Source organism: Bolinopsis microptera, chromosome 3 (genome assembly GCF_026151205.1).
Source record: "Bolinopsis microptera isolate Bmic1 chromosome 3, MBARI_Bmic_1.0, whole genome shotgun sequence".
Lineage (NCBI taxonomy): Eukaryota > Metazoa > Ctenophora > Tentaculata > Lobata > Bolinopsidae > Bolinopsis > Bolinopsis microptera.
Genome location: NC_087074.1, coordinates 14,021,502 through 14,036,246, shown reverse-complemented (window position 1 = coordinate 14,036,246; position 14,745 = coordinate 14,021,502). Strand labels below are relative to the sequence as shown.

Below are 14,745 nucleotides of genomic sequence, written 5' to 3'. Positions count from 1 at the left end.
TAATACACAATTCATATTGAAGTGCAACTCCCACTATATATTGTGCTGGAGGAATGATCACTCATTTTCGCTGTTAATTTGGTGGTCATATGAAAAATATCGTCTTATTGGTTAATTATGAAAGCAAAATATTGGTCATCAGCCAGTCAGCCACTATGTGCGATGGATTTATTGCGAATATCGAAAGCTAAATTAACCCGTTAGAACTGTTATAGGTCCGTAAGAAATGGATAAAATCACGGATGAAAATATTTTAAATAATGATTCAAATGGTATCGAAAATTGGACAAGAAATCTTTGGTCTCACGCTGCACGCGTTAGTAAATAAACCATGTAGCGCTCGATTTCTCTACGATTAAGTTTTGAGTAAGTATAGTGATGGAGCTACGATTGCGCGCCGCGAATCAATGTCTTTCAATTGCATACCTAGTAATTAATTACAAATTAACTAATATGATACGTAATATATACACGCTTACATCAAATATATGGTGTACCTGCAAACTGAGCTGTGCCTCATTACCAGGTAATGCTTGAAAGGTATCATCAGGAGTATTATCATATCCAGAAATTACTTATAAGCACTCATTTTAAAACATAAAACAATAATCTATAATTTGAGTTTTCAATTAGCTAAAATTAAAAATGATTTACTTATTAGTAGAGGCTCTTACGGGCAAATATCACGCTTCTTTGCTCGAGCCCTGGGACTTCTTTTAGGGTTCTTATATGATAGAATGGAGTGTACTGAACACTCTGACGGTATCGGGAACCTTCTAGAGCCTTCAGAAGCTGTGTTGTGAGCACTTTACTGCCAAAACTTCGGACATCTACAGACACCGGAATATCGACTAAAAATTGTTTCTGAGTTGTTCCCCTAATTTCTCTTAGGTTGCTTAAGCCCTAGAAAGTGTCAGATCGTCTAAATATTGCTCCATTCCGGTGTTAGAGACCTCGAAAATTTCGACCTCGTAGAACGTGTTGCGCGTCGTATGTAGTGTTTACAATGGAAAAAGTGCACTTAAATCTGATTCGGTTGCGGCGCGCAGAAGTACTTGAGACCAGAATTGCCGGATTTTTGCCGGATAATCGCGCTGCAAATTTCCCAAACTTTTCCAAAATATCACTTGAAATCATGGCCAACTGTCCGCAAAACTCGGCAAATATTAACAGGACAATACCAACTTCCACATATACCACTGTGAAGTAATATAGACTAGACTAATACCTGAAACACAAGGATAGGTTTTGTTATTTGGCGCTGATTTTTTTGCCGGATTCTTGAATAACGGAAAATCGTATTGATAAATGTTCTTTAAACTCTTCAAATAGTTAGAGCACTATAATACGGTCAATTTCAGGGAGTATAAAAAAATTTCTTCGTCTGTGAGTGGAGATACAAGGTCAAACACAAGAAAATATCTTCATTTGGCCAGAATTTTTGCCGGATTCTTGAATAACGGAAAATTGTATTGATAAATGTTCTTTAAACTCTTCAAATAGTTAGAGCACTATAATACGGTCAATTTCAGGGAGTATAAAAAAATTTCTTCGTCTGTGAGTGGAGATACAAGGTCAAACACAAGAAAATATCTTCATTTGGCCAGAATTTTTGCCGGATTCTTGAATAACGGAAAATTGTATTGATAAATGTTCTTTAAACTCTTCAAATAGTTAGAACACTATAATACGGTCAATTTCAGGGAGTATAAAAAAATTTCTTCGTCTGTGAGTGGAGATACAAGGTCAAACACAAGAAAATATCTTCATTTGGCCAGAATTTTTGCCGGATTCTTGAATAACGGAAAATTGTATTGATAAATGTTCTTTAAACTCTTCAAATAGTTAGAGCACTATAATACGGTCAATTTCAGGGAGTATAAAAAAATTTCTTCGTCTGTGAGTGGAGATACAAGGTCAAACACAAGAAAATATCTTCATTTGGCCAGAATTTTTGCCGGATTCTTGAATAACGGAAAATTGTATTGATAAATGTTCTTTAAACTCTTCAAATAGTTAGAGCACTATAATACGGTCAATTTCAGGGAGTATAAAAAAATTTCTTCGTCTGTGAGTGGAGATACAAGGTCAAACACAAGAAAATATCTTCATTTGGCCAGAATTTTTGCCGGATTCTTGAATAACGGAAAATTGTATTGATAAATGTTCTTTAAACTCTTCAAATAGTTAGAGCACTATAATACGGTCAATTTCAGGGAGTATAAAAAAATTTCTTCGTCTGTGAGTGGAGATACAAGGTCAAACACAAGAAAATATCTTCATTTGGCCAGAATTTTTGCCGGATTCTTGAATAACGGAAAATTGTATTGATAAATGTTCTTTAAACTCTTCAAATAGTTAGAACACTATAATACGGTCAATTTCAGGGAGTATAAAAAAATTTCTTCGTCTGTGAGTGGAGATACAAGGTCAAACACAAGAAAATATCTTCATTTGGCCAGAATTTTTGCCGGATTCTTGAATAACGGAAAATTGTATTGATAAATGTTCTTTAAACTCTTCAAATAGTTAGAGCACTATAATACGGTCAATTTCAGGGATAATAAAAAATTTCTTCGTCTGTGAGTGGAGATACAAGGTCAAACACAAGAAAATATCTTCATTTGGCCAGAATTTTTGCCGGATTCTTGAATAACGGAAAATTGTATTGATAAATGTTCTTTAAACTCTTCAAATAGTTAGAGCACTATAATACGGTCAATTTCAGGGAGTATAAAAAAATTTCTTCGTCTGTGAGTGGAGATACAAGGTCAAACACAAGAAAATATCTTCATTTGGCCAGAATTTTTGCTGGATTCTTGAATAACGGAGCTGGAGCTAATTTATTTGAAGCACTATGTGCATGAGAGACCACGTTATAGTCACGTGCTCCTCCATCTGCATCTACACTGGCACATGCATATGTCGTGTGACACTACGCACTGCCACGTAATAGTCTGTAATTGGCCAGCGTTTCTGACACGTGACCTCCCTTTAACCAGTTCACTGCCAGAATCCGTTTAGCAGGACAAATAATTCACTGTCAAACTCTTAACAAAGACTCGGTCTGCTTACAGATTCGCAGTGTTCGAACTTACTGTCACAATTTGCACCGAAGTAAGTAAGTCCGAACGGTTTTTTGTCTTTATTCAAAGTGAATTCAATGTTTTTTGAATCTTGAAAACATTTTCATGTTCATGTTGATGTGAAGTTGTAAAACGTTTATTTTGCCAATTGGTTAAATGTGTAATCGTCTAACTTCTTTTAAATCTAGTTTAATCCAAATAGTAATCTGTGAAGTTACTGATCACAGAAAATTATCATTGTAGGTCTACGTTGGTTCCGGTTTTTCCGACTTCGACAGTATAGTGGGGTGTACGATACCAAGCCCTCTGCGGATGGATCCTGCTGAGTTATTAGATGATCCTAAACTTCCATCTTGATTAGACACTGGAAGATAATGTTACATAGTATGTTCATCCCCACGACCGAGCTACGATCGGTTCAGAAAGTCCTACTTTACATCATCTCTCTATTACCATGTTAGACTTATTAAATTTACACAGTAGGTTCCTGCTTCAGCACTAAAATTTGAAAACTTAGTTTTAAATTAGTTTAAATTTTTAAGTCTCTATTCTATATAAGTGTGTCTCCAGGCTCTATCTCAGCGACTGTACAGTAGACATTCCCACTTTTCGGCCAGAAAAGTCGTCTCATCACCGTATCAACAAAGAACATTTATCAATACAATTTTCCGTTATTCAAGAATCCGGCAAAAATTCTGGCCAAATGAAGATATTTTCTTGTGTTTGACCTTGTATCTCCACTCACAGACGAAGAAATTTTTTTATACTCCCTGAAATTGACCGTATTATAGTGCTCTAACTATTTGAAGAGTTTAAAGAACATTTATCAATACAATTTTCCGTTATTCAAGAATCCGGCAAAAATTCTGGCCAAATGAAGATATTTTCTTGTGTTTGACATTGTATCTCCACTCACAGACGAAGAAATTTTTTTATACTCCCTGAACTTGACCGTATTATAGTGTTCTAACTATTTGAAGAGTTTAAAGAACATTTATCAATACAATTTTCCGTTATTCAAGAATCCGGCAAAAATTCTGGCCAAATGAAGATATTTTCTTGTGTTTGACCTTGTATCTCCACTCACAGACGAAGAAATTTTTTTATACTCCCTGAAATTGACCGTATTATAGTGTTCTAACTATTTGAAGAGTTTAAAGAACATTTATCAATACAATTTTCCGTTATTCAAGAATCCGGCAAAAATTCTGGCCAAATGAAGATATTTTCTTGTGTTTGACCTTGTATCTCCACTCACAGACGAAGAAATTTTTTTATACTCCCTGAAATTGACCGTATTATAGTGCTCTAACTATTTGAAGAGTTTAAAGAACATTTATCAATACAATTTTCCGTTATTCAAGAATCCGGCAAAAATTCTGGCCAAATGAAGATATTTTCTTGTGTTTGACCTTGTATCTCCACTCACAGACGAAGAAATTTTTTTATACTCCCTGAAATTGACCGTATTATAGTGTTCTAACTATTTGAAGAGTTTAAAGAACATTTATCAATACAATTTTCCGTTATTCAAGAATCCGGCAAAAATTCTGGCCAAATGAAGATATTTTCTTGTGTTTGACCTTGTATCTCCACTCACAGACGAAGAAATTTTTTTATACTCCCTGAAATTGACCGTATTATAGTGCTCTAACTATTTGAAGAGTTTAAAGAACATTTATCAATACAATTTTCCGTTATTCAAGAATCCGGCAAAAATTCTGGCCAAATGAAGATATTTTCTTGTGTTTGACCTTGTATCTCCACTCACAGACGAAGAAATTTTTTTATACTCCCTGAAATTGACCGTATTATAGTGCTCTAACTATTTGAAGAGTTTAAAGAACATTTATCAATACAATTTTCCGTTATTCAAGAATCCGGCAAAAATTCTGGCCAAATGAAGATATTTTCTTGTGTTTGACCTTGTATCTCCACTCACAGACGAAGAAATTTTTTTATACTCCCTGAAATTGACCGTATTATAGTGCTCTAACTATTTGAAGAGTTTAAAGAACATTTATCAATACAATTTTCCGTTATTCAAGAATCCGGCAAAAATTCTGGCCAAATGAAGATATTTTCTTGTGTTTGACCTTGTATCTCCACTCACAGACGAAGAAATTTTTTTATACTCCCTGAAATTGACCGTATTATAGTGCTCTAACTATTTGAAGAGTTTAAAGAACATTTATCAATACAATTTTCCGTTATTCAAGAATCCGGCAAAAATTCTGGCCAAATGAAGATATTTTCTTGTGTTTGACCTTGTATCTCCACTCACAGACGAAGAAATTTTTTTATACTCCCTGAAATTGACCGTATTATAGTGTTCTAACTATTTGAAGAGTTTAAAGAACATTTATCAATACAATTTTCCGTTATTCAAGAATCCGGCAAAAATTCTGGCCAAATGAAGATATTTTCTTGTGTTTGACCTTGTATCTCCACTCACAGACGAAGAAATTTTTTTATACTCCCTGAAATTGACCGTATTATAGTGCTCTAACTATTTGAAGAGTTTAAAGAACATTTATCAATACAATTTTCCGTTATTCAAGAATCCGGCAAAAATTCTGGCCAAATGAAGATATTTTCTTGTGTTTGACCTTGTATCTCCACTCACAGACGAAGAAATTTTTTTATACTCCCTGAAATTGACCGTATTATAGTGCTCTAACTATTTGAAGAGTTTAAAGAACATTTATCAATACAATTTTCCGTTATTCAAGAATCCGGCAAAAATTCTGGCCAAATGAAGATATTTTCTTGTGTTTGACATTGTATCTCCACTCACAGACGAAGAAATTTTTTTATACTCCCTGAACTTGACCGTATTATAGTGCTCTAACTATTTGAAGAGTTTAAAGAACATTTATCAATACAATTTTCCGTTATTCAAGAATCCGGCAAAAATTCTGGCCAAATGAAGATATTTTCTTGTGTTTGACCTTGTATCTCCACTCACAGACGAAGAAATTTTTTTATACTCCCTGAAATTGACCGTATTATAGTGCTCTAACTATTTGAAGAGTTTAAAGAACATTTATCAATACAATTTTCCGTTATTCAAGAATCCGGCAAAAATTCTGGCCAAATGAAGATATTTTCTTGTGTTTGACCTTGTATCTCCACTCACAGACGAAGAAATTTTTTTATACTCCCTGAAATTGACCGTATTATAGTGTTCTAACTATTTGAAGAGTTTAAAGAACATTTATCAATACAATTTTCCGTTATTCAAGAATCCGGCAAAAATTCTGGCCAAATGAAGATATTTTCTTGTGTTTGACCTTGTATCTCCACTCACAGACGAAGAAATTTTTTTATACTCCCTGAAATTGACCGTATTATAGTGCTCTAACTATTTGAAGAGCTTAAAGAACATTTATCAATACAATTTTCCGTTATTCAAGAATCCGGCAAAAATCCGGCAAAAATCCGGCAAAACGCTCTCAAGTAGCCCTCGCGGCGCGTGACGTATCTAGCACGATATTTGCTCGAAAGCGCGTCACTGCGCCAGAAACCTCGTGGTACCGTAACACTGTAGAAATAGATAATCACAAGAGACACAATAAACGTATCATCACTATGCAAAGTTAATGTTAAAATGATACAATAGCCCTGCTTTAACAGATTAATCCACATAAACACTATATTTCTACAGTCCGATCAGTAAATCGAACATGTTTTTGAAGATAAATCTTCTGATAGAATTCGTTTCTACATTGAAAGATTTCTTTTCTAATCTCCTTTAAGAGTGCTGTCTTTGTTAAAGTGTTATCATCTCTATCCGCATCTATTGTTGCAGCAAGATTAGATACGATCCTGCTGTCGAAACAAACTCGTCTTACCGACATTGTCTTTCTGAAAACTGATGTGATCAGATTAAACATTGCTGGAGTTTGCAGCGTTCTCAGATAAATTAGACGTCACATAGTCATTGTACTTAAGCTTCAGGTCAGACACGAGGTACAGTTCTGGTAAAACATTCTCCTGCTCCAGTTAAAAGGTCCGTATCAATACCTGCACTCATTAATGCAGCATTGGTGTTGTCGTGCGTGGACACGTGTCTTTCCATTTTAAAACCTGCCTTAGAGACAGGTTTTAAACTTACAGCTTCAGATAATTTACCCTTCAATTGTTTCACCCTCGAGTTGCTGTACCTCAAACGACATGTTTTGTGATATCTACCTAGCTTGCTATAGAGATATTTTCCGAGACTCTCAGGGTTAAGAACAGGGCACTTGTTCATGTGCGAATCAGGATTAACATCGATGTTGCACAGATCCTGACGATTTCTGTAGATGTCCACAGATAGTATGTTGCGAAATCGACGAAGAAACTATTATCTTTTCCTTGAATCAGACTATCCTTTTTCGTTTCTAACGTCTAGGGAAATTCGTATTGTTAAAGAAGAATAACCTCTCATACTCTTAAAATTAAATCGAGATAATATGTATAATAATTATATTTGCGAGCAAAAGTTTCACACAAACCTGTTCAACCTGGCATATGAAACACAAGTCTCAGTCCATTTCAAACAAATCAACATCTGGTCCACTTGATTTGGAACTAAATGAAGAAAGTCTCCACATTTTCTTAGTTCTATTCGAGGAGGGTGACAAAGGCGGGACTTTTTCCACTTGGATGGCAATAGCTTCTTCAATCTTCATCACAAGAGGATTCGTCAATTTCAGAAACAGCACTGTACACCTGCAAATACTTTATTACTTCCCACATTTATATCAACAGTATCATATCACATAAGTTTGAGATCGTACAAGTGTTATATCATTTTAAAAGTTTGCAAATCCGATAGAAATGGATTAAAAATTACTACTCGCTGTCTATTTACCTTTGAATAATAATGTTTTTCAGGAGGTGACCGGGACATGATTTCAGGCCTGACCGGGACCGGGATACAAAATGTGACTTGACCGGGACCGGGACCGGGATAGCTCAAAATTGAGATTATCAATTTACCGGGACCGGGATAGCTCAAAATTGCCAATCCCGGTACCGGGATTCCCGGTACCGGGAATTCCGGTCGATTACTGGTTAATTCATGATCATAATTTATTACTCAAACTTGTTAAGCAATTTTAAACATTGTTGTATTTGGCTCAGAGGATATTTAAAGATGAAATTCACAATGAATGAAAGGAAAAACCTAAAATCACAGTGAATGAAATTATGTAAAAGATCCCGGTCAAAATCCCGGCAAATTTGAGTGATTGACCGGGACCAGGACCGGGACCGGGACCAAGAATCCCGAATTAACCGGGACCGGGACTGGGACCGGGATCATAAATAAATAAATCAGCATTTGACCGGGACCGGGATAGCTCAAAATTGCCAATCCCGGTACCGGGAATCCCGGTCACCTCCTGATGTTTTTAAATATTAGTAAAACAGGAGGAAACCACTCACCCTGTTATAGTTGTCTTTTACATAGTTAAGACACTGAATACACAAAAAAAGAGGTTTGCTTTGGTGAGCACAACCCAGGATTGATCTTCTGCAGCAGGGCGAGGAATTCTCTAGACTGTTTTGTAATTCGTTCACTTTCAGAGCGGAAGAAAACTGTGTCATTAAAATCCTTTATTTCTATTCGGGTACAGATACAGCACTCTGAAAATTGATGAATGGTCACATTTTTGTATACCCTACGGCAAAGTCTTATGTATGTGGTAAAAGAATGATATTCTTTAAATATATAATAACATCTATAAACAAAAGAGCACCTAAAGAGGCTCAGCAAAGTGCTGGCCTATTTACGCTTACGAAGACTCATTCGTTCAATATGTCTCAAAGTAAATAAACTCCTCCATCCTACTCTATCTCTTGCTAAGTTCACTAAGTTGGTAAAATCATCTTCATTTTTCAAATAAATTTGTCTCTTAAATAGGTCCTTTTTCACAATAATATCATACAAATTAGTCCTGTGTCTACCCACTCGTCCCTTTAGTGTTTGACATCCTATTGAAGCAAATAACAGAGACTGGTAGGCAGGCGTGTCGTTGTCAATGCGTAGAACATGACCTAGCATTGTCCACCGTGCCTTTTCCACTCTCTCGGAAAGGGGCCTGGTCTGGGTACGAGCGTAGAAGGCCTTGTTAGATATTGAGCTAGGCCAATAGATGTGTACTGTAGGATGCGCTTGAGGTGCTTCCTCTGAACAACATCAACAGACTCTAGAACATGCTGAGGTACGGCCCAGCAGCAGCAGTTGTACAGGAGCACTGATACTACTAGTGAGTCGTAGATTTGATCTTTCTCTTCTCAGTTATCTGACTCCTCTCTGATCCCTGGCACCACAGCTTGTCAAATGACCAGAAGGCGGTGTTAGCTTTATTCATTCTATTAGTAGCATCCTGCTCTGATCCAAGCTTAGTACCAAGAAGCGTCTCGTTTCTCCACTCCTCTTTTCCTCTTAGTTCATTATCCCACTCGTCACATGCACCAACTTCTTCTAAATACACTCTGGTAAACTTTGTCTTTGTGTCATTGACAAAGAGACTCCATTCACTGAGAATATTCTTGGAGATCTGAAAGATATCCTGTAACTCCTCCATATCTTCACCAATCTCCTCTACATCGTCTGAATAGCCGGACTCAAGAGGCATGTGGTTATCGGCTATCGGAGGGTTGGGGGTTGAGGGGAGGACTGCTCTTATGTGCACTACAGCTCCAGCTAGATTGAGGGTAAACAATTTACCAGCTGTGCTGTCTCCTTGGGAGGCTCCTATGTTAAAAGAGAACATCTCTGAGTCAGTAGAACACACTCTGACTACTAGAGTGGTGTTAGCCATGAGGTATTGTACAAGCCTCAGGTCGTCTCTGGAGCATCCTGCAGCTTCTAGTAGTCTGATTGTTGTACCTCTGCGGATGGTATTGAAGGCAGCTGACATGTCAATACTCACTTTGTTCCATTCAAACTCCTTCTTCATTACTACAGATATGAGCATGCTCTGTGCCCAAACTAGGTCGGCACAGCTCCTGCCAGCTTTATAGGCAGCTTGGAACGGTCCGGTGAAGTTTTTTATTAAAGCCTAAACTTAACTTCTACCAATTCAAAATTGTTTACGTCGGTCTCCCCTCCTTGAGCCACTTTTCACATAGCTATTGAGTATAAATCACTCTAGCACAAGCGATTTCAAACCCCCTCCCCTAGGCTGGATTATGTTATTATATGTGAACTGTGCTCTAGTGCATGACTGACTTTACATAATGCAGAGCATGCAGAGTTTTGATGTTTCATAAACTTATGAATAAAGTTTTAAAATCGTGACATAAAAAGCAGTGGTCGCCCGGTGCCCCCTGGCCAAAATCACAACCCCCAGCCAAAGATTGGCAATTCTCCGGGGGTAAACCCTGGCCCCGGCCAATTCTCAGTGGTCAGCCCCGGCCTCGGCTATATTGGGGCTCCCCGGCCCCGGTCAGAATCCTGCCCCCGGTCGACCACTGATAAAAAGTTAACTCACTGGATTTGTCCAAAAGCGAGAGAAAGTACTGAGAAAGCACTTATACGTCACCACCAGAGGGCCTAGAGAGGTTATCTTTGTCTGTTTAATTGAATATTGAGTATATAATATGAGATTTAAGATGAACATGATAGATATAATAACGTCCAAATTCTAAAGTTCCACCAAAATTGAGTCACATTAAACTTGGTTACGTAACTTGGTTACGTAACACAACAATTTTAGTTCTTCATTATGGTAGGTGATTTGACATAATGAAGTGTAGACTAAATTATTATTTATAATAATTACCTGTCGGAGGGATTTAAGTGTTCCTTTGAACAGTCCTTTTCTGGAAGGTTGAGAGCTTTCCATACATCCAGAGAGCCAAATTGGATTTGTCCTTCTTTCGGGAATATGCAATCTTTGATATGATGCCTTGTACATTTTGAAATCCTGCAGTTATCATTATTCAATACTTATAGAGCCTTAGATAAGGGGTTAGGGGTCGTTCACATAATATTGTGTAATTGCAATATAGTAAGGTTACTGTACATTTCCAACCCTTTGTCATGTATATCACAACAGATGATGTTAAATGCATAATAATATTATGATACAGTTTTACAGTTTTTTTTAACTGTCCAAGCTGAGATGAAGTCATACAGTCAAGCTGTGACTAAAAATGCACCTGTGCTTGCAGAAGAGAATTTAAAAAAGGTTGTACAGAATGGTGTATCGGAAGAGGATCGCAGTAGGAATGTGCTCATCTTTGGTTTGAAGGAGACTGATGAAGAGGAACTGTGCAATAAAGTTACCGTGATTTTTCAGCAGATTGAAGAAAAACCACGTTTTGAAGCTATCTGGGTTGGGAGAAAATCAGCCAACAAGACTAGACCAGTCAAAGTTTCGCTAGATAATTCTAACTTACCGTTCATCAGATATTAGTAAATGCCAAAAAGCTGAGACTGTGTGAAGATCATAAGACTGTTTTCATCTCTCCAGATCGATCACCTGAAGAACGAGTTATCCATCAGCGGTTGGTCTTGGAAATGAAACAGATAGCCAAAGCAGGCATGGCTCCACCGTGTAGGTTCGGGTGGGTGCGCATCCACCCAAAGGATGTTGCACTCACCCAAACGATTTGAAAATGTTCACACAAAAATTGTCAAATTTTGTATAAACTAAGGGTCAATTGACTTCTGTAATCAATTGAGACTGTTTTGGAGATATTAAAATATGTTTAGGAGAGTAAAATTCCAAAATTTTCCAGGGGGCTTCACCCCCCCCCCCCCCCACCGTGCGCCAAGCTGCACCCACCCAAAGATTTTGAGCTGGAGCCATGCCTGAGCCAAAGAAGACACAAAAAACATTATTATATCAGAAGTGGTAATATTTCTAGTGAGGACAAGATATAGATGTTAGAGAATGATACATAATAATGAGTGATATACGTCCATAAGTTTTTAGTTTTGATTGTTGATATAAGCGTGATAAAAATAATTTATTTCATTTGTATTGGACGGGACATACACAAAGATGCTACGTATGGTGCTGGGTATCTCATGGAAGGACAAGGTCAGCAATATAATTTTGTATGGTAGTCTACCAAGGCTGTCAATAAAGTTACGAAGCAGGAGACTAAAAATGGCAGGACACTGCATCAGACATCCTGAGCTACTTGCCAGTGATTTAGTCTTATGGAAACCTATGCATTCTAGAGCACAGCAAGGCCGACCAAGACAAAGCTACTTGTCTATGTTACTGAAGGAAATTGGGACAAACTCGAAAGAGGAACTGTGAACTCTGATGCGGGACAGGGATATATGGAGGGGGTTATCTGGCGTAGATCGGACTTAGTTCCGACAAAGTAGTAGTATTTCATTTCATTTCATTAATAACCTGCATAGTTGAAAAGTTGATTGATGTAGTTTCGATAAACAGGCGTCGTTCAACTCCACTCATTTCGTTTCAAGCTGGAATGTAGTATTGTTTAGTGTAGGTTTGTTCATGTACCTCTCATCATCAAAAGGTTTCAACTTATACAGCATCGATAACATCATCTAACAAAGCTTTTTGAACAGCTTAAGATTCAGTTAAAATTACATTATTCAGATACATTTTGTGAAATGAAACATTGTCAGCCTGTATTTAATTAATTATAATAATTATGGTAATTTAGCTTAAAATCAAACCATTTGAGTTTTCATTGTTATCAAAATAATGACGATCTAAATTCGTCTTAATCTGCATGGCTGTGAGCGGATCGAAGTCTTTTAACAAACCATAATGGTGATTGTCAAGTTTGTTCAGCAACATAATTCAGAATTGCAGAAATTATTTGAATCTACTAGAGATGAAATGGCTTAAATAACAAGCAATAGATGTTTTTGATTGAAATAAATTTTCGTGCACATACAGAATGAATGGTTAATAATTTAATATATATGTAGACCAAGGTCTGTGCACGGGATGCTTCCTGGAAGAATCCAGTTCTTTTAGCGGGGCACCCTACCTAAAGATGTAACTAAACAATACATATTGTAGTTTGACTACTTCTTTGAAACAATCAAAGAATGGGGGAGCTAAGGGAATGATTGCTCAAAACGAATGATATCTTCATGAATTCAATGCAGCATCTATACATTTATTCGAAATTAGTGATGGATGAGGGGGTTTAAGTCAGGCATTCCTGACATTTACTCTACTACTATTTATAAATTCAAAATCATGTTAAGAAGATAGCAGCAACTAATCTATATTATTTACAGTGCTCTATTTTATGTGTACTGAAGAGTGCCTTTACAATATTCCACTTTGTGGTGTAGATTTCCTCCATATCCAACAGGCAACACTGAATGAGTGATGGATGAGGGGGTTTAAGTCAGGTGTTCCTGACATGTATTCAAAATTGCATTGAGAAGATAGCAGTAACTAATCTATATTATTTACAGTGCTCTATTTATGTACTGAAGGGTACCTTTACAATATTTCAGTTTGTGGTAGGGTTCCTCCACATCCAACAGGTAACACGGAATGAGTGATGGATGAGGGGGTTTAAGTCAGGCATTCCTGTCAAAAGATCTATAATTAATCTTGTAAGGGTACCATACAGTAGACATTTTATTGTTGATTGTGAACCAAAAGTGAATTCATACCCACAATCGATAAATTATAAATCCAAATAGTCATATAAGCAATGCAATACTAAATTGGTGAAATTGTATTAACAAAAGGTAATCAGCCAAGTAAAGGTATCTCAACAATATAACATTGAAGTATTAGAAATGGCACTCTACTATTATAAAACACTTTACTGTGCTGTTTTAAACAATATTATATGAAATTAAGCCAGAGAAGGCATGAACTTCAGAAAAGGACAAAACACTACCGGTACAAAAACTTAAATGAGTTTCAGGGAAGGGTTACTAAAATTTTACGGTAGCGCTCGATTTTATTCAAAAAATTTCAAAGTGCTCAGCACCACGAAAAATATAATTTTTTCTTCCGCTTTCAAAACTTGTTTTTACGCTGAAAAACTATCAAATAGTATTATTGAACAGTATTAAAACACTTTGTGGGCAAAAATATTTCATTGTGGGTGTGTAAAGAGCCGAAAAAATTTAGCGCGCAAAAAAAACATTTTTTTTGGGAGGTTTTTTAAAATTTTGACCAGGTAAACTCTTGTGTATGCCTATTATATTGGTATTAACTAGTGCGGCAAATAAAAATATGCAAGAACCCAAAATATCTAAGCTTTTCGATTGAATTAACCTGTCGAAATTTCTAAAAAATCTCAAAAAATGGCCATTTTTGGGGCCAAAAATCGGTTTTTTCAAAATAAAACCAGGTAACCCCCATTTTAAACACTTCTAACCACTTTTAATCGATTCTACGGTCAAAAATACGTCTTTTAAGATGGGTCTGGTGATTTTAGTGTATCTAGCAGACAAAGCCCGTAAGAGCCTCTACTATATTATTTAGTTCAATTTTAAATATCCAATATGAACTAAATAAATTTTAATTTATTGGTAATAATTATTTTTATTGTGAATCCTATTATATATTATAATATGACTCAAAGCATATTTAATTTGGTTCTTTTTTAAAATATTAATTTACTGGGCCGCGCTCAGCCTGTCATTCCGCCAAATCTTAATAAACATAATTGATAATAGCCTGGGGTCCTCAGG

General features: G+C 36.4%; 2 long non-coding RNA genes across 3 annotated transcripts; both read right to left on the bottom strand.

Moving 5' to 3' along the window:
• Positions 1–6,630: 6,630 nt before the first annotated feature.
• On the bottom strand, positions 6,631–10,958 carry LOC134812761 (uncharacterized). 2 transcript variants are annotated; one of them, XR_010159957.1, is made up of 5 exons: positions 10,865–10,958; positions 10,574–10,654; positions 8,520–8,720; positions 7,586–7,802; positions 6,631–7,478 (listed from the first exon to the last, which is right to left on the bottom strand). It is a non-coding gene; the product is annotated as an uncharacterized LOC134812761 (long non-coding RNA). The 2 variants fall into 2 exon arrangements; XR_010159956.1 differs by having other exon boundaries at positions 10,574–10,635.
• Positions 10,959–10,967: 9 nt separating this feature from the next.
• Positions 10,968–12,622, bottom strand: LOC134812760 (uncharacterized). The gene is made up of 3 exons (XR_010159955.1): positions 12,455–12,622; positions 11,484–11,566; positions 10,968–11,008 (listed from the first exon to the last, which is right to left on the bottom strand). It is a non-coding gene; the product is annotated as an uncharacterized LOC134812760 (long non-coding RNA).
• Between the last annotated feature and the right edge of the window lie 2,123 nt (positions 12,623–14,745).